This window comes from Rhineura floridana, chromosome 1 (assembly GCF_030035675.1).
Source record: "Rhineura floridana isolate rRhiFlo1 chromosome 1, rRhiFlo1.hap2, whole genome shotgun sequence".
Lineage (NCBI taxonomy): Eukaryota > Metazoa > Chordata > Lepidosauria > Squamata > Rhineuridae > Rhineura > Rhineura floridana.
Window position 1 is genome coordinate 193,177,478 of NC_084480.1, and position 19,671 is coordinate 193,197,148.

Below are 19,671 nucleotides of genomic sequence, written 5' to 3' on the forward strand. Positions count from 1 at the left end.
AAAAGGACCCCCAAGCTACGAACCTGTTCCTTCAAGGGGAGTGTAACCCCATCTAGAACAGGATGAACATCCACCATCTGGGCAGGGAAAGAGCTCACCAACAGTGTCTCAGTCTTGTCTGGATTAAGTTTCAGTTTATTAGCTCTCATCCAGTCCATTATCGCGGTCAGGCAACGGTTCAGCACTTCAACAGCCTCACCTGAAGAAGGTGAAAAGGAGAAGTAGAGTTGCGTGTCATCAGCGTACTGATGGCAACGCACTCCAAAACTCCTGATGACGGCACCCAGAGGCTGCATGTAGATGTTAAAGAGCATGGGGGACAAGACCGACCCCTGAGGGACTCCACAATGGAGAGTCCAGGGTGTCGAGCAATGTTCCCCAAGCACTACCTTCTGGCGACGATCCGCTAAGTAGGAGCAGAGCCACTGCCAAGCAGTGCCCCCAACTCCCAACTCCGCGAGCCTCCCCAGAAGGATACCATGGTCGATGGTATCAAACGCCGCTGAGAGATCAAGGAGAATCAACAGGGTCACACTCCCCCTGTCCCTCTCCCGACAAAGGTCATCATACAGGGCGACCAAGGCTGTTTCAGTGCCAAAACCAGGCCTAAAACCGGATTGAAACGGATCCAGATAATCGGTTTCATCCAAGAGCGCCTGGAGCTGGCCGGCGACCACCCGCTCCAAGACCTTGCCCAAAAAAGGGACATTCGCCACCGGTCTATAGTTGTTCAAAATATCTGGGTCCAAAGAAGGTTTCTTTAGAAGAGGTCTCACTACTGCCTCCTTGAGACTACCAGGGACTACTCCCTCTCTCAAGGAGGCGTTTATCACCTATTTGGCCCAGCCGGTGGTTACAGCCCTGCTGGCCTTCACCAGCCAAGATGGGCAAGGATCAAGGGCAGACGTGGTCGCCCGCACCATTCCAAGCACCTTGTCCACTTCCTCGAGCTGCACCAACTGAAACTCATCCAACAATGAAGGACAAGACCGCGCTCTGGACACTTCAATGGAGTCATGTGTCATAACATCAGAGTCTAAGTCCCGACGGATGCAAGCAATCTTATCCTGGAAGTGCTCCGCAAATTCGTTGCAGCGGGCTTCCAATGTTTCCTTAGTATCAGGAGGGCCAGAATGTAAAAGCCCTCGTACCACCCTAAAAAGCTCCGCTGGGCGGCAAAGAGATGATCTAATGGTGGCAGCAAAATATGACTTTTTTGCCACCCTAACCACTTTTACATACAACTTAGTGGAAGCACTCACCAAAGAATGACTATATCCGTCAGGAGTTTGCCTCCACCTGCACTCTAGCCTCCTTCTCTCTTGCTTCATCACTCTCAGCTCCGGGGTATACCACGGTGCTGTTTGAGTTCTGCACCGAAGGGGGCACGCGGGAGTGATCATGTCAATGGCCCAGGTCATCTCCGCATTCCACAGATCGACCATGGCCTCGACAGGAGCGCCAGTGCTATCAGCCGGAAAAACTCGCAGAGCGCTCTGGAAAGCAACAGGATCCATAAGCCTCCGGGAGCGGACCAACTTAATAGGTCCCCCACCTCTGCAGAGGGAAAGGGTTGCCATGAGTCTAAAGCTCAGCAAGCGGTGATCTGTCCATGACAATGGAGTAGATGAAAAATACCCCACCCTCAGATCACCATCTCCATGACCAGTGGCGAAGATCAAATCAAGAGTATGTCCTGATACATGCGTCGGGCCAGTAGCAACTTGAGACAGCCCCATGGTTGTCATGGAGGCCATGAAGTCCTGAGCTGCCCCGAACAAGACAGCCTCAGCATGAATGTTGACATCCCCCAGTACCACAAGTCTGGGGGATCTCAACAATACCTCCGAGACTATCTCCGTCAGCTCAGCTAGGGAAGCCATTGGGCAGCAAGGTGGGCGGTACACCAATAGTATTCCCAATCTGTCTCCTTGGCCCAGCACAAGATGAAGACACTCCAAACCAGTTGCCGTCTGGACAGGGTGCTTAGTGAGAGAGAAAGAACTCCGATAGACCACAGCAACCCCGCCTCCCCGGCCCTCAGATCTACCACAGTGCTGCACCGAATACCCAGGTGGGCAAAGCTGGGAAAGAGCAACTCCTCCCTGCTCACCCACCCAGGTTTCGGTAATACACACAAGGTCGGCACCCTTCTCCACAATCAAATCGTGGATAAGGGGGTTTTTATTAACGACCGACCTAGCATTTAAAAGCAGCACCTGGAGATCCGAGAGCTGGCTGACAGTACAACCAACAGTCCTGTGGATAGGAGGAGAACCGGAACAAGGCACAGACACAACTTGTCTGGGACGAGTTCCCCTTACCTGGCACGTTCTCCTCCCAACGCCATACCTCCCATTACCCGTCACAACATTAATTGGGGCCCCCGAAAATCTCCCTGCGAGGCCCAAGGCATGTTCTCCCAGGCACATCTTAAAATAAATCTAATACAGCAAAACACTTAAACAACATAAACACAAACACACATTCACTCAATCTCATTCACACAACAACAGACAGACAAACAAACAAACAAACAAATTAAAACACAGCCAAACTTATTGCAAGTTATAAAACGGAGGGGAGGCGTTCCTGATCCCAAAAATAACACTAAAAGGTGATTAAAAGGTGTTAAAAGAAACATATGGTGGCGGAGCTCCAGCCGTAGCGAGCTCTTACGCCGCTATCTTCATTATGCCCAGCAGCAGATCTTCCCAGTACAAGCAGTTCAATGAGAAGCGCAGCAATGATGACAATCAAAAGAAGACAGGAGCAAACAGCAATAATAGCTCTCACTCCCTGGGCAGCTGGAACAAATGCTGTGTGTAAGAACCAAAGTAGCAGCCACAGCTGCTCTCTTTCTCTATGCAACAACAATGTTCCTCTTCCTGTAGGCAAAAAGGTCTCCACACGTCCCTCAGTCCGCAGTCAACATATCCCTCCAAAGGGTAGATGGAAAAAATAAACCACGGCTGGCTAAGGTTCCTGGGACCCAATCCTGCAGGATATAGTGCAAATCAAACAACAGCAATCCAACAGGGAGGGATGATGATCTTGTTTTACATTTCTTTATTGCTGTCACCAAACTACAGATGCAAAGAGAGACACATCTATGTGGCATTGTTCTTCAAAGTAGAATCATTTTCTTGGTTTTGGTTTTACCTTGATAATGTTGTTCATGTCCTGTTTAAGATGGATAATGCTCCTTTCACTGCCAATAACCGCTTGTAAGTTAAGGCCATTCGGCTTCCCACGCACAGCTGCTGATAAGGAAAGTCGCAGGAGACGCTGGAAAGATTAGGCCTTTCAAAGCTTTTAAGATTCACAAGGTTAGCAAATGAGTAGCAGATAAATTCCTTGGAAGCCTTAGATCCTCAAAAAAATAATTGGATTAAACAGGTGAACAGTCCAGTGAAAAAAAGAGCTGGATAGCTGGTTAAACACTCGGTCGGCCGGGAGAAATTAGAGCCTGGTTATGCCTCCGGCCGCCGTCTTTACTATTATCATAGTTATGTTATGGTTAACTGAGCTGCTGCCCTGACTTACTTTATGTTTGTTGCTATTTTGTGTTTTTATTATGTTTTTATATTGATTGTGTGTTTTTATTGTTTTTATTATATTTGTAAGCTGTGCTGAGCTCTGTTTTTAACAGCAAAAGGGCAGGATATAAATTCTCTTAATCAATCAATAAATACTCCATAGTGTTGGAAACTGGAGTCTAGGCATTTAAGGCTGAAAATGTTGCTTTAAAAAAAAGATTTCTCACATCTTTCCCCAGTTTTTGGTGGTAATTCCTAGGCAAAAAAACAAAACAACTGGACAATCCAAATATTAATATGCAAATAATTTGCATAATATGCAAATTAACCTGCCCGGATTTGTGGAACTGGAATATGGCAACCCTACTCAGAATGCTTTGCTTGCATTCGGATATATGGCTAAACTTGTTGATTGGCTGTAAGATCAGTTTGGCAATGGAAATAATTACATAGAGGGAATGGTGAGCTCTCCCTTGTTGGCAGTCTTCAAACAGAAACTGGCAGCCATCTGCTGGGGATGTTCTTGCTCTGGATTCCTGCAGAGAATAGGATTAGATGGGCTACAAGGCTCCCTCCAATTCTAGGATGCAAACCATGATTTGACATTATCTGCATGAGCAAAGCCTAGGAGAGTTAAGCCTCAGGCTTGCATACTCCTGCCTCCTCTGACATGCAAGGATTTCTAAACTTGAGTTCCTATTTGTTGACAAATTGCATTTGCTGTGGTTTGCTCTTCAGCCAGGTTCCCAAACCAGGATCAATCAATGGGTGTATGGGGGAAGTTATATTTATCCTCAGAACGGGGTGATTTTGCTTGTCTGTTCAAAAACAAATGTTTGTAGTTCTAGAGAAGAAACTCTTTTCTTTCTGAGATACACAGCTGTCTCCTTGAACTTTGTTCTTTGATTGAAGGATCCCACTCCTTTCTCAGCAGGGAGAACATATTATTAATTTTATATTTTTAGATGTTCCTGGAAATGGTGATTGGGTGACAGCACTCAAACCTCTCCAGAGGAGATATTCCCTAACAAGTAAAATGCCCAGAATAATCCCTCTTCTTTTCAATTCAAATAATAGCTAGACCAATTATTCCCTTCCATGGTATTCATACGAAAGCATAATGTTAATAGTAGTTCCCCCTCCCAAAAACTCAGCATTTTTTACAATTGTTTCGATATAACACTCCCCAGGTCTCAGTCTTTGAAGCTGAAAGGTATACTTGCTATCCAGAATGTTTCAAATCACTTTTTAATCCTCCCCAATCTATTTTATTTTTTAAAAAGTCTTTTAAACCTCTTTCAACATTTACATAACGAGCATGTCCTGACTTCTTGTGATGACCTCCAGGGCTGCTTCCTTTCTGTTAATGGTTCTCTCTTTCTCCCTACCAGCTGCCAAGTTTATTTATTTATTTATTGCTTCCTACAGTGAGTCAAAATGGACGTGTAATAAATCTGGGGACTATTTTGTTGTTGTTAAATTGGTTTTCCCTGTGGATGTCGTATAGAGGATGCATAAGGTTAAGGTGCTTCCACTACAGTTTCTTACAATGGATATGGATATGTTTATGTAACTGTATTGAAAATGGGAAAGGAATGACAATAAAGCTCCATTTCCCAGATGCATCAAGGACAACTACACTGTAGCATGTAGATTCAGCTTCATTTCTCTGAAATGTCCTACTAGAAAGTCAAATGGCTACTTATTTTATTAGGAATGCATCTAGGCCAGAGTGAGGAACCTCAGAACTGGGAATTGAATGTAGCCCTCAGGACTGTTCCCAGTCCACACTCCTTACCACTCCACACTCCCATCCCCAAACTATGCCTTTCAAGAGCCCTGCTCCATATTCTATCTTAGTGCTTTTACCTGGCTGGAATGTGTCCTTGAATTATGATAATGTCTCTTGCTTGCCTGGATGGAGAAATCTGTGTGGATATATGTAGAAACCTCTTATTGTAAAGAGGTAAGAGTCAGACCTGTTGGTCCACTCACTTCTGCCTCTAGCCCCACCCACCACCAGCATGTGGCACCCAGAAGGCTGCCCATGGGGGAACGCAGCCCTTGGGCTGAAAAGGCCCCTTGCTGCTGATCTAGGCCAAGAGTGGCTAATCTATGACCCTCCAGATTTTATTGGACTCCAAGACCCATCAGCCTCAGCCGCCATGGCCAATGATCAGGGATAGTGGGAGTTGTAGTTGAACAAAGTGTGAAAGGGCAAAAGCTCCCCTGCTTTAGAATCATAGAATAGTAGAGTTGGAAGGGGCCCATAAGGCCATCGAGTCCAACCCCCTGCTCAATGCAGGAATCTAAATCAAAGCATTCCCAACATATGGCTGCCCAGCTGCCTCTTGAATGCTTCCAGTGTCAGAGAGCCCACTAACTCTCTAGGTAATTGGTTCCATTGTCGTATGGCTCTAACAGTTAGGAAGTTTTTCCTGATGTCCAGTCAAAATCTGGCTTCCTGCAACTTGAGCCCATTATTCTGTGTCCTGCACTCTGGGACGATCGAAAAGAGATCCCAGCCCTCCTCTATGTGACAACCTTTCATGTACTTGAAGAGTGCTATCATATCTCCCCTCAGTCTTCTCTTCTCCAGGCTAAACATGCCCAGTTCTTTCAGTCTCTCCTCATAGGGCTTGGTTTCAAGTCCCCTGATCATCCTTTTTGCCCTCCTCTGAACCTGTTCCAGTTTGTCTGCATCCTTCTTGAAGTGTGGAGACCAGAACCGGATGCAGTATTCAAGATGAGGCCTAACCAGTGCTGAATAGCGGGGAACTAGTACTTCACACAATTTGGAAACTATACTTCTGTTAATGCAGCCTAATATGCATTTGCCTTTTTTGCACCCACATCACACTGTTGGCTCATATTCAGCTTGTGATCAATGACAATTCCAAGATCCTTCTCACATGTCGTACTGCTGAGCCAAGTATCCCCCATCTTATAACTGTGGATTTGGTTTCTTTTTCCTAAGTGTAGAACTTTGCATTTATCCCTGTTGAATTTCATTCTGTTGTTTTCAGCCCAATGCTCCAGCCTATCAAGGTCCCTTTGCATTTTTTTCTGTCTTCCATGGTATTAGCTATGCCCCCCAATTTTGTATCATCTGCAAATTTGATAAGCATGCTTTGTACTTCCTCATCCAAGTTGTTAATAAAAAAGTGAAAGAGCACTGGGCCCAGGACCAAGCCCTGTGGTACCCCACTCATTACTTCCACCCAGTTTGAGAAGGAACCATTGATAAGCACTCTTTGAGTATGATTCTGGAGCCAACTGTGGATCCATCTAATAGTTGTTCCATCCAGCCCACATTTAGCTATCATGGGGCACTTTGTCGAAAGCTTTGCTTAGTGGGACAGGAGTAGCAGATGCTCTTGTCCTCTAAGCATCATTCCAGTAAGAGATATTTTGTGGTTGCTTTTACTTTTGCAAGCCACCATGACATTTATTTATTTTTTAAAAGATAATACACATAATAAAATAAAAGCAAAAGCTTCAAGTCACAATGCAACAACTTCCTGTGCTATTCCTATCCCTTCTTCTAGGAGAGGTCACATTGGAGTAGGGATTAGCTACATTACTGGTTCTTCCCACATTCCATAAAGCTTCACTATGGGCTTCTTTTGACAGTTGTGAGTGGTGTGGGAGCCGTTGAAGTGTATATTCCATTTTGCTGCACTGCTCACGTTACTGCTCAAACTCTCGGCTTATAGGAAGAGCCAACAACATGGTTCCTTGTCATGCCAACATTCTCCAAGTCCCGGGAGGGGTGAAACAGGAGTTGTCATGGCCCCAGACCTATAGAGCTTAGATATCAAGCAACAGTAGAAATATTAGTCCAAGGGAGAGACAGATCCACTCTCCAGCCCATCCTGAGTGTTCAAATTTCCAATAGCATTTTATAAATACTAAGGACTATTTGGATGACTAAACAGCAGAGGACAAGCCTAACCTGCAAAGACAAGAAACATTTACCCAAGAAACTACTACACTATAAGGCATAATTAGATAGGCTCTCATCCATTCTTCCTCTCCGGTTGAAGTGGGGGTCCAGGTTGGCCCTACTCTCTTTGAAGATCTGGCGTTTTGGACGCAGCGGCGGTAGTAGCAGGGAGCAACTGAAAGCAACTAATGGATATTGCAGAAGCAAGCCGGCAGTTAAGGCGCGAGCCCAGCAGAGATAGGGCAAAGGACGTTGTCTCCAGCGAGCAGCATTTGAAATCCCAAACCGATGCCCTGCTGAACAGTCAGGAAGAACAGGGGCGTTGGAAGAATGTGGACTGGAATAGCCGGTGCATTGGCTCCATCTATAACTTGGGATTCATACATCTTGTTGCAAATTTTAGGGGTGGGGGCCTGCCTGCTTAGTGGACAAGGAGGGGGGCATGTGTAGACCGGAGGGGGATGTCATGGGGAGGGTGGGGAGCCATGAGATTAAACGGCTGGGCGGCAGATCCTGGAGAAGTGCTTGTGGCAGGCCACGCCGGTTTGGGGGAACAAGGGATAGATGTATAATATCCATCCCATGTTCCGGGCCTGCCCATAACCGGAAGATAACTGGGGGATGCAGGACTCCATCTGACCTTCGACTGCTGTTATGTAATGCCAGGTCTGTGGTACAAAAAACAGCTATCATCCATGATATGATCCTGGATGAGAACGCAGACCTAGTGTGTATTACGGAGACCTGGCTGGATGAAGCCTCAGCTCCTATACTTGGGGCCATGTGTCCAGCCGATTTCTAATATGCACAGCAGCCAAGGGTTGGTAGGCGGGGAGGGGGAGTGGCAGTCATCTATCAGGAGTCCTTGGTTTTCGCCAGACCCCCTCTCCATGAGACCAAGTTTGTTGACTGCATGTACTGAAGGTTGGGCCCAAAGGGCAGTTTGGGGATTCTACTTGTGTACCGCCCACCCTGCTGCACGGCAGACTCCCTGGCCGAGGTGCTCGAGGTGGTCTCGAGTGTCCGGTTGCTTTCCCCCAACCTACTGGTTTTGGGGGATTTCAACGTGCACGCCGAGGCTGTCCTCATTGGAGCTCCTTGGGATTTCATGGAAACCATGACTTCCTGGGAACTGCACCTTAGTAATATAGGGCCCACCCATGTAGCCGGTCATGCTCTTGACATTGTGTTTGTCTTGGGAGGGGAGGGAAGTGTTCTGAAAATGGGAGCTAATTTTTCTAAACCCGTGTCATGGTCAGATCATTATCTGGTGAATATAGGCCTCTCAATGCCACACACCCTCCGCAGGGGAAAAGAGCCTATTAGGATGGTCCGCCCCAGACGCCTGATGGATCCCAGAGGATTCCTGAATGCGCTGGGAGATTGGGAGCCGGCAGAAGGATGCCCGGTCGAAACCTTGGTGATGGAGTGGAATAGGGAGATCACTAAGGCAGTAGACCGGGTGGCTCCGAAACGCCCTCTCCCCCTGAATAGAGCTCAGATAGCACCCTGGTATACACCACGGTTGCGGGGTCTGAGACAGGAGGTGAGACGGCTAGAGCGCTGATGGCGGAAATCGTGCTCTGAAAACGATCGGACACTGGTTAGAGCAGCAATAGCTGCCTACCAAGTGGCAACAAGGGCAACAAAGAGGGAATTCTTTGCTGCCTCTATTGCATCCGCAGAGTGTTGCCCCAGGAGGTTGTTCCAAGTGGTCCGAAGCCTGGTCGGTCCAGTTGCTCAGGAACCCATGGAGCACTCTAAAGCCTCCTGTGACATGTTTGCTATACACTGCTGATAAAATCGAACGTCTGAAGAGCATGATTCCGTACATCGTGGACACAGGAAGTGAGCCAGAGTCGGCCAGTTGCATTCCAATCAAGTGGGATCGGTTTCAGCCTCTTCCCTCTGAGGAAGTGGACAAGGTGCTCTCTACTGTGAAGCCAACCACCTGCTTGTTAGACCCTTGCCCCTCGTGGCTCATTATGAGCTGCAAAGAAAGACTGAGCAGTGGTAAAGGCAGTGGTAAAGGCAGTGGTAAATGCATCCTTAGAGGAGGGTGCAATGCCACTAGCCCTCAAGGAGGCGGTAATAAAACCCATCTTGAAAAAGCCCTCCTTGGACCCCCAAGAGTTGAACAACTTCCGCCCAGTCTCTAATTTACCATTCTTGGGCAAGGTGATTGAGCGAGTGGTGGCCAAACAGTTACAGACACACTTTGATGAAGCAGATTATTTAGATCCATTCCAATTGGGCTTCAGGACTGGACATGGAACTGAAACAGCCTTGGTCGCCCTGCTGGATGATGTGAGGAGGGCGTTGGATAGGGGAGAATATACCCTCCTCGTCCTCCTGGACCTTTCAGCGGCTTTTGATACCATCGACCACGGTATCCTTTTAGCTCGCCTGGAGGGATTAGGCATAGGGGGCACTGTTTTACGGTGGCTCCATTCCTATCTCTCAGACAGGCATCAGCGGGTGGCATTGGGGGATGAGTTTTCAGACCCTTGGCCTCTCACTTGTGGAGTGCCACAGGGTTCTATCCTCTCCCCCATGCTATTCAACATCTATGTAAAGCTGCTGGGGACCATCATCAGGAGATTTGGGCTGCAGTGCCACCAATATGCGGATGACACTCAGCTCTATCTCTCATTTAAGTCCTCACCAGAGTTGGCTGTGGATACCATGTCCAAGTGCCTGGCATCCATAAGTGGATGGATGGGAAGGAATAGGCTGAAGCTGAACCCCGATAAGACCGAGGTGTTGCCTGTGGGAGACAAGAGAAGATTAGGAGATATAGACCTGGTGTTTGATGGTGTAAGATTACCCCTGAAAGACCAGGTCCGCAGCCTTGGGGTCATTTTAGACTCCCAGCTGTCCATGGAGGCTCAGATTTCGGCAGTGAGCCGGGCGGCTTGGTACCAACTACATCTGATATGAAGGCTGCAACCCTACCTTCCTGTTCATCTGCTCCCACGGGTGACGCATGCCCTGGTCTCCTCTCGCTTAGACTACTGTAATGTGCTCTACGTGGGGCTACCCTTGAAAACGGTCCGGAAATTACAATTGGTACAAAATGCGGCGGCACGGCTGATTAAGAACAGCCATCGTCGTGATCACATCACTCCAGTGTTAGTAGATCTACACTGGTTGCCAATTGTTTACCGGGCCCAATTCAAGGTGTTGGTCTTGACCTTTAAAGCCCTATATGGTTTCGGCCCAGTTTATCTGAAGGAGCACCTCCAGCATCACCAATTATGCCCCCTGACAAGATCAGCCACACAAGACCTTCTCTTGGTTCCACCAACTAAAACAGCAAGGTTGGTACGGACCAGAGAGAGGGCATTTTCAGTTGTGGCCCCCACCCTCTGGAATTCCCTCCCATTTGATCTTCGTCATGCCCCCTCCTTAATTGGTTTCCGCCGGGCCTTGAACACCTGGCTATTCAGGCAGGCCTATGGGATTTCTGGGATGGGTTAGTTGTTAATGTGTTATTAACTGGAAGAGTGGGTTAGACGATGATGGTCTTATCTATTTTATATTGTATTTTATTGTATTAATGTACGTCGCCTAGAGTGGCCATTAATTTGGCCAGATAGGCGACTCAGAAATAAAAATTTATTATTATTATTATTATTATCATCCATGGGACCAAGAACACATGACAACTGGTAATGAAGTGGTGGGTGTGTAAAAACTTACATCACAGTGACATCACATCATCTATTTTATAGCAGTAGATATTACCAAAAAAAAAAAAAAAAAAGAGGAGACCAAAGCCTGCTGTTTTTGGTAGTAACTGAATCTCTCAGTTGCATCTCATTCCACCCTTAGATAATTTCCTCTGTTTCCAAAATTCAGATGTGAATGCTGGTCCTGATACAGCCAAACTGGCACTATACAAGTACAAGAAGGAGGTAGCAGTAGGTCTGGGAGAACACTGAGGCTGTAGAAGGACAAAAAACTCTTTAACTTGCCGGCTGAAACTCTGAGCAGGAGCACTATATTTTGTTACAGATCCCACTTCTCTATTTCAGTTAATTTCTTAGAAAGGAAAGATGGTTCTCTCCCAGAAAGTTACCAGGCTTGTCCTGTGTCAGGAAGGGGACATGAACTGTCTATTAGGGTTGCCAGGTCCATGGCCTGAGACTGATCCTGTATCTTTGGGAGAAGAGAAAGTCATTCAAGTGCAGGTGTTCTTCTAGCCCTGTAATGGGAAAAACCATAAGGTGGAATTCTCCCTTCCCCCTGCACAACATTTAAAGATACAAAAGACATTTTGGTTGCCAGGCCCAACCTCCAAGAGGTCTTTTGCATCTTTAAACGTTGTGCAGGGGGAAGGGAGGATTCCATCTTGTGGTTTTTCCCATTATAGGGTTGCAAGAACACCTGCACTTGCCTGACTTTCTCTTCTCCTAAAGATACAGGATCAGTCTCAGGACTTGAACCTGGTAACCCTACTGTCTATATGCTACTCGGTTTTTGATCTCTCTCTCTCTCTCTCTCTCTCTCTCTCTCTCTCTCTCTCTCTCTCTCTCTCTCTCTCTCTCCCTCCCTCCCTCCCTCCCTCCCTCCCTCCCTCCCTCCTCTCTCCCTCCCTCTCTCCCTCTCCCTCTCCCCCCTTTACATATTTTGAATGGAAAGATTGCATGTTACAGCTCCTGATCAGCAATGGATGAAAGGAAAGATTTCCTCCGTTGGGGATTACTATTTCTTAGAGATTACAACAGAAGAATAACAAGTTGGCTGATTGTAATTTACCTTCCTCTGAGATTCAAATTAGCAAATATATGGAGAATATGATTTATTCTGTATTTCTTCCTTGACTAACTACATTTCATAATTAAGGCACATTTCATAATTAAGACAAAAAAGATGCAAGGTGTGATCATGCAAAGAATGTATAGCAGGGAAGTTACCCAGCACCAAAAGCATCCTAAAACTGGAGAAAGATTATTTTCTACTATTACAAATATTGGACTTTGCTTTCCAAATTACATGCCTCCCCTAGGTAGTGCTATGGTTGGCATCTATTGACTTTTTTTTACCCAGTTCACCATCTAAAATTAATATCTAGCTTTGATGATATAAAACTTCTATATTTCTCCCTATTTCTGTTCTCTATCAACAAGGAACCTGTATTTTGCTTTGGGCTAGAGTCAGATCTGAGAAACTGCTAGATTTTGTATTTTCAGAAATGGAGGAGTTGTATATGCAAGAAGACATTTAAACTGGCAATGGGAAAGAATTTTAGATATATTAATTCCAGTAAATATCTTAGATCCTATTCAGTTATGCTTCCAGGGCCAAATACAGGGGAGGTGCAGTGCCCCAAGCCAGCAGGTGACCCAAACTCTAGGTTTTCATTTTTTTAAAAAAAGTAAGTCAGACATTAATAATGTTAGAAAGCAAAATGTGGAGAAAATGTTCTAAGGCTTATTAGGCAGCTATAGTGCAGCTACTATTGCTAAGGGCACTTAATCAGTGTTGCTAAACAATTAGAGAAAGGAATGCTAACTGTCCCCACCTGGGACTTCCAGAGTATTTTCCCCCATGTTGTTTCATTCACTCCCCACATGTTGTGCTTTCACAGCTTACAATGCATTGGCTGACTTTGGTATGTTTTACTCAGAAGCAGCTCCCCTAAATAAAAAAGGCTTCCTTCCCACTAAGAAAAAATGGTAATATTGCAATGCTTTCACTCCGATTTTCAATCTTCTCTACAGAGCAACTTCTGGTCAGCTTATCATCACTGGGCTGTTGTATATTAATATATAATAACCATAAAACAAAAATATAAAATACACAAAGAATCAGCAAATACAATCATAAAACCATCAAACACTTTACAGCTGCAGCAAGTTAAAATTCCTATAGACTCCCTTTAGCACAGGATACTTTTTTGTTTTTCAAGCCTAGCAAAATGTGTCGCTTGTTTGCTGAGAGTTGTGAAATATATATGCTTGCTTAGAATATTTGTTGCTTGTTGTTCTTGTATATTTGTATCTTGCTTTTCCTTCCAGGAGGTCAGGGCTATGTACATTGCCTTCCTCTCCTCTTTTTTTTTTTTTTTTGTAGCTGGTAGATGAGGCACCAAAGTTGTGAAACTTCACATAGAGTAATTTTTGTTTGTTATGTATCAGAGTTGGCAAACTTGGGGAGGGAAGTATTTTGCTGTAAATATCAGGATGATGAAACATTGCAGTTAAAGAAAGCAAAGAGGGACTGCTTTTCTGGCTTTGTGCATGTTTGTTGTTCTTTACATAATCTGCAAATGATTCTAGATATTTGTATCTTGCTTTTCCTCCCAGGAGCTCAAGGTTGTGTACATTATCCTCTCCCCTTCCTTTCAGTCTTTGTAACAGCCATAGGAGATAGGCTAGGCTAAGTTAATGGATGTACATAAGCAGCAGTTCTTGACAATAGATTGCCTGGGAGTGGGGCAATCCACATACAGTGTACCAGGCCCAGGAAATCCTCCTGTATAAGAGTGTCTATAATTCCACCCTAACAACTCTCCATTCTTATGAGGAATAGAAAAAAGCCACTGTGGAGACAAAATTAGGAAATGGGGGTTTAAGGCCACCCTTCCATAGGACAATTATGGCAGTTCAATGCCCACTTTTCAATTTTGATCTGAAGCTGTTTATTCCCCCCTCTCCATAGAAACAAATGCCTCCATTAGTTCCTATGGAGGCAGGAAAAAGAATCTTTTAGGGTAAGATGGAGGCTGGAGGCTGGCATGGTTGTTTTCCTGTTGGTGCAACTATGCTAGCTAGAGGAGATGGATTATTTTGGGCAGTCAGCATAAATAGAATCACCCCCTCAAAATTCCCCTTGGGGCAGGAAATCTTGTTCCTCTGTGTGTCCTAATGCTGCAGTGTAATGCATGCTTACCTGGGAGCAGGCTTCTTCGAACACAATCAGAATGATTTATGTAAACATTTAGACCGGTGGTTCTTAACCTTTTTTGGGTCACAGACCCCTTTGGAATCTGATGAAAAATATTGACCCCAATCAATCAATCAGTCATTCAATCAATCACTGCAACTTATTTTATTGCACTGGATTTTTTTTTCATCTGGTTCACAGACTCCCTGAATCCTATGCATGGACACCTAGGGTTTAAGAACTCCTGATCTAGAAGATTCCACTACAAATTCTTCAGAGCTGACCCCTATCAGTTTTCCTCCTTTATGAGAGTGAGAACCAGGGCTGTTAGAATTTGGTGCTTTTCAGTGGTGGTATCACCCTTCTGGAACTCTCTTCCCAGGAAGGCACACCTGGATAACTTTCTCACAATTGTAGATAAGTTGTGAAATCCAGACCTTTGGGCTACTGAAGGCAGAATGAGAGTAACTGGGTTGTGCTTTCCTGATGGTGTTATGCATTGGATAAGTGGTGCTTTGGCTTTATTGATAATTGTCTTTCATGTCTTGGTGACCACTATGGAGGATTGCCCATGATGAAGGCAGAAAACAGAAACACAAATTCCAATTAGCACAAAATGTCAGTGGCTGTTTGGTGACAGACACAAGTTGACATATATTATTAAGGCTGAGACAAAATTCCACCTCCCCTTGCCCTCCCTGTGCAGTCTCCAAAAATATGCTTTCCCTGTGACAATGGGGGCTGGTTTCTGCTGCTTTTGTGGGGTGGAGGGAGAGAAACTTCTCAAGATATAGTTGCCGCTTCCCTCACTATGTCTTGCCAGGAAGTGATGGGAAGCTGTGGAGAAACCATCATCCCACTTCCTGTTGTTCACATGTCCCAGAATGCCTTGAGAGTGATGGGATGGGGTATAGTGACACTCCCATGACATACCAGGAAGTGCACCTGATGGGAAGCTGTGGAAAGAGCCTTCAGCCACTGTGAGCAGCTTGGGCCTAAAAAAACAAAGTTAAAGAAGCAGGAGGAAAAAGGGACAGCCCTTGGCCACCTTAGAAAGTTGTATAAAGCAAGCAGCAATTGCCTTCCAAATAAAATTCAGAAAAAAATTATCCTCCCTGATTTTTCAGGAGGAGGATTTTGTTTTGCCTCTACCCACCCAACAACTGGTCCTTTAAAAAAAAAAAAGGTTTTGTTACTGCTCTGCATATTACACCTTATATTGAAAAGTCTACAGTAGTCATCAATTTATTTCCAAAGCCAAATCGAGGTGGTGTATTTGACTTTCAGAACCCTAAACAGTCCTGATCCTGGGTATCTCAGGCAGTCAAAGTGATTATATAACAAGCTCTTAGATTTGCAGACCACTGCATCTTCTGTTTTGTTTTTTCCATACAAAAATATGTACAGGCCTGTTCTTGTCCCACACTGGGTTATTATGTAATGCATAATTCATTCACTCTTCCCTTGAACTCTTTTTTAGTGCAGCATTTCTTTCTTGTGTGATGTTAGTACAACATTGCTATCTACTGTTCTACAATGTACACTAGAAAAGTGTGTAGCTTATACAAACTATTAGTAATGGTATCTAATGAATGTATCACATTTGTATTCTACCCTTCTTCCAAGTTGTTTGGGATGGTGTCCATGGAATAGCTCACTTTATCCTCACAAGTCTGTGAGATAGGCTAGGCTGAAAAACAGTCACTAGACCAATGACCCAATGGGGATTTGAACCCTGGTCTCCTTGGTCTAAATCCAACATGCTGACTGGCTCTCAATACATTCTTAGATATGTGCTTTTTGAAACTATTGACTGTGCTAGGGATCAGCAGAACACAAACAGATCCCTGGGCTCATACCTTTTAAGGTCCACTGAAACAACAGCAGTTCAATCTTAGCTTCCATTCAGCATGGGATTCAGCCAGGCTGCCGCATCCCAACTAAGAGTGCCATCATAAGGGACTCTGACATTCAGGCAGGGGCCCTCCAGAACACAAGAGGCTTGGCACATCAAATCTGAAACCCGGTTGGTCCCATGGGGGAAAAAAGCAAGTTGCCTCCCTCTGCCTCCTCCTCCTCAGATAAAGTTGATGTTCCATAGAAGAGGACAAAGATTTTTTCTCTGCTGTCCAGGAGGCAGAACCAGATTTAATGGGTTTAAGTTACAGGTAGGCAGATTTCAGGTGAACATGAGGAAAAACACCTTAATGGTAAAGGCAGTTCAACAATGGAATCAGTTATCTAAAGGCATAGTGGGCTCTCTTCACTGGAGACCTTCAAGGGGAGGCTGAGGAGCTGTCTGTTGGGAATGTTCTAGTTCTGCATTTTCTCTGTTGAAGGTTGGACTACATGATAGCTTACAACAAGATTCTCTCCAACATGATAGCTTACAACAAGATTCTCTCCGACACTAGGAATCTAAACCCCCTCCAAGGCCAGCTTTACTCATACTTTACACAGTGGGGGATAATTAAAATAAGAAAGTGAGAATAAAGCACATGTTACCAAATTCTTCCAAGCTACACAGGAAGTGGATTGGCCTGTGAAAGACCAACCCAAATGATGTTTGTATTTTGACAAATTTGTAGGGCAGTACAATATCTCAGAGAGGAGGTCAGGTCTCCTGCTCCCCTGGTGCATTCACTATAGCTGCCCAATTTCCCTGCTTTTAAAAGTTTGATAGAAATATCTGTTGGCTATACATTCTTAAACTGCAAGGTTTTTTGCCCATTACTGAATATATTTGAGTGCATGACTGTTTTGGCAGTTGGTTAGAAGCTTTGGACTGCTTAGTGTTAGAGAGTGTAGGGGCATTGTTATTTATTATTTTTGGATTGGTTTGTAAGAAGGTAGAGGTAGTGTAGGAATATTAGGGCTTAAAATTGTTTAAACAAGATACAGTGACTTATGTTAGAGACCTTGAGACAATTTATGAAACCACATGCTTTTGAACAAGTGAACTTGCTTCTTTTCAAATACATCTGTTATAAAATATTGTTTTGTTTTCACACAAGTGCCTCTTCAATGGCTACGCTAGAGGTTGAGTCAGATACTTAGGATCTGTGGTGGCAGAAAATCCTTGAAGGAGAGTTTAGTATCAGGTCACAGGGGATCCACCACAGCAGGACTACACAAAAGCCTGGGAAGAGTATTATAAGAAGCAAGCTGAAGTAGCTACTGGGGCAGGGCCAACAGCATCACCAGAACCTCGGCCAGACTACAGTGCAGCTTGGGCAGAATACTACAGGCAAGCTTCCTACTATGGCTCTGGTGGCCCAGTGCTACCACCCCTTTTCACCACATCAGTGACTGGCCCAAGGTCACCCAGTGAGCTTCATGGCTGAGTGGGGATTTCAACCCTGGTTTCCCAAGTCCTAGTCCAATACCCTAACCACTACACCACATTGGCTCTCACACTTCCGAGATGTATTTTCAGTATGAAGGGATCTATCTCATATGATAAAAAAAGGAGTGAGGAGATAGTGATTTGTCATTGCTACTGTCCTGTTGTGACACCAGGTATTGAAAACATTTTGGAGCTGCTCGTTTTGAAACTTTGGAGAGAAAAATAGTTTCTAGGCCTTAATGAAAAGTAAAAAGCCTTTTATTCTCTCTCTCTTTTTCAGTGTCAGCTCCTTGGATGGACTTGCTTGAAAGAGTTTCCTATCTGAAAGATGTCACATGTTGCATTGATAGGCAGCTATTCAGTGGATGGCAGACAGCCAATATATCACTCAGCAGAGATTTCCTTATCCTCTCAGGCATGTCTTACAAAATCTACAGTTTCTATCTTCAAATGGCATGATTCAATGTCAAGCAGTTTATGTTCTGTTTAAACTTATGTACTTACTTTGGATCAGCACTGGCGTCCTTCCCCCCTTCTACAACCACAAAAACTCTTCCTTCTATATTCATGTTCAGATACTGGTCAACTCCCCTCTCTTAAATAAACCAAGCATGCATTTATAAGAGATACAAGTGGGTGCCAACGAATGGTTGCCTCCTTTAACAGAGTCCCTGGACCACTTCAGTGTCCAGGGTAAAGCAACATTGTTCCAATGTCTGTCAAGGTAATTTTACTGGAGCAAGGTACAACGCTATTGATTGTGCTCAGAGAACAGGGCCTACATAAGACAATTTACAGCTGGAAGCAAATGGGGACCCACTTCCCACCTAAGGCAAGGTATGTCATATACAAGGCTTGTCAGGTTATTTTGGCATCTGAGACAGAAAAAAAAATCCTACAAGTGCTTCTCTCCCTCCTTGCCAATTAAAAATGCAATAATCATAATAAATTAAATATTATGTTGTTTTCATATCACCCAAAATCAGCTGCCTGAGGTCAAGGCTGGCACCAGGCATGACTAGGCCCTTGAGCACCAGCCTGACCTGGGCCCATGGCACTATAGTCCAACATGCCCCCATATAGGTGGTGCAGGCTAATAAGCCCACCCACATGCCCCACCTACCTCTTGTGTTGTGGAATGATGTGAGTGCACAGCATGCATGCCTGCCATCAGCCAAGATGGTGACAGGGGTGTCAGCCCCTTAGCGAAGCCCCCGCTGCCATCTTGAGTAATAGCAGGCATATGCACATAGCATGCACAGCATTCACACTGACATGATAGGTAGGTGGGGCAGGCAGGTGGACTTACCGAAGCCAGCACTATTGGTATTGGTCAGGTGCCTGGGAGCTCCCTCTCCGTGTTCCATGGCAGGGTCAGGTTGCAGGACCCAACCCAGCAATGGATTATGGAATGGGAGCGCCACCCTCCCACCTTAAGGAGGGCCCCCATCTGGGCCACAGGGACCTTCAACCAGGCCCCAACCTGGCCACCTTCTGGAGCTGGTCCTGCCTGAGGTAGCCATCTCATTCTTTCTAATTATAGGAATGGTCTTCTGAGAGATCACCTTACACTCATGTGAAAGTCCCATTTGATGTGAGAATCCTTGGAGGATAATACTATGCAAAGACCCACTGATTCTTTGAGCTTGCATGTACTTTTAAAAGATGGGGAGCAGTGATCAATGAATAGTTTGCATTGAAATGTGGGGGAAGGTGTGGGCAAAGAACACCTCAGAAGATGAAAGCTAACAACTAGATTATTCATTATGAAATAAACAAATGGGAAAGGATATAGACAGCCTGAAGTAATGTCCCTAAATTCCCCCAGGCATACCATATAATAGATGAAGGATCACTTGCATGTGTCTTGTTAATTATGATTGCTTCTCAAGAGAGGAAAAATGACTGGGGACGACGACAATGTGTACCTTAAAATTGAGGCTTCTATC

At 45.1% G+C, this 19,671-nt stretch overlaps 1 long non-coding RNA gene across 1 annotated transcript; it reads left to right on the forward strand.

The window, feature by feature from the left end:
- The first annotated feature begins 2,898 nt into the window (after positions 1 to 2,898).
- LOC133363160 (uncharacterized) lies at positions 2,899 to 18,354 on the forward strand. The gene is made up of 2 exons (XR_009757605.1): positions 2,899 to 3,329; positions 18,003 to 18,354. It is a non-coding gene; the product is annotated as an uncharacterized LOC133363160 (long non-coding RNA).
- Positions 18,355 to 19,671: the final 1,317 nt, after the last annotated feature.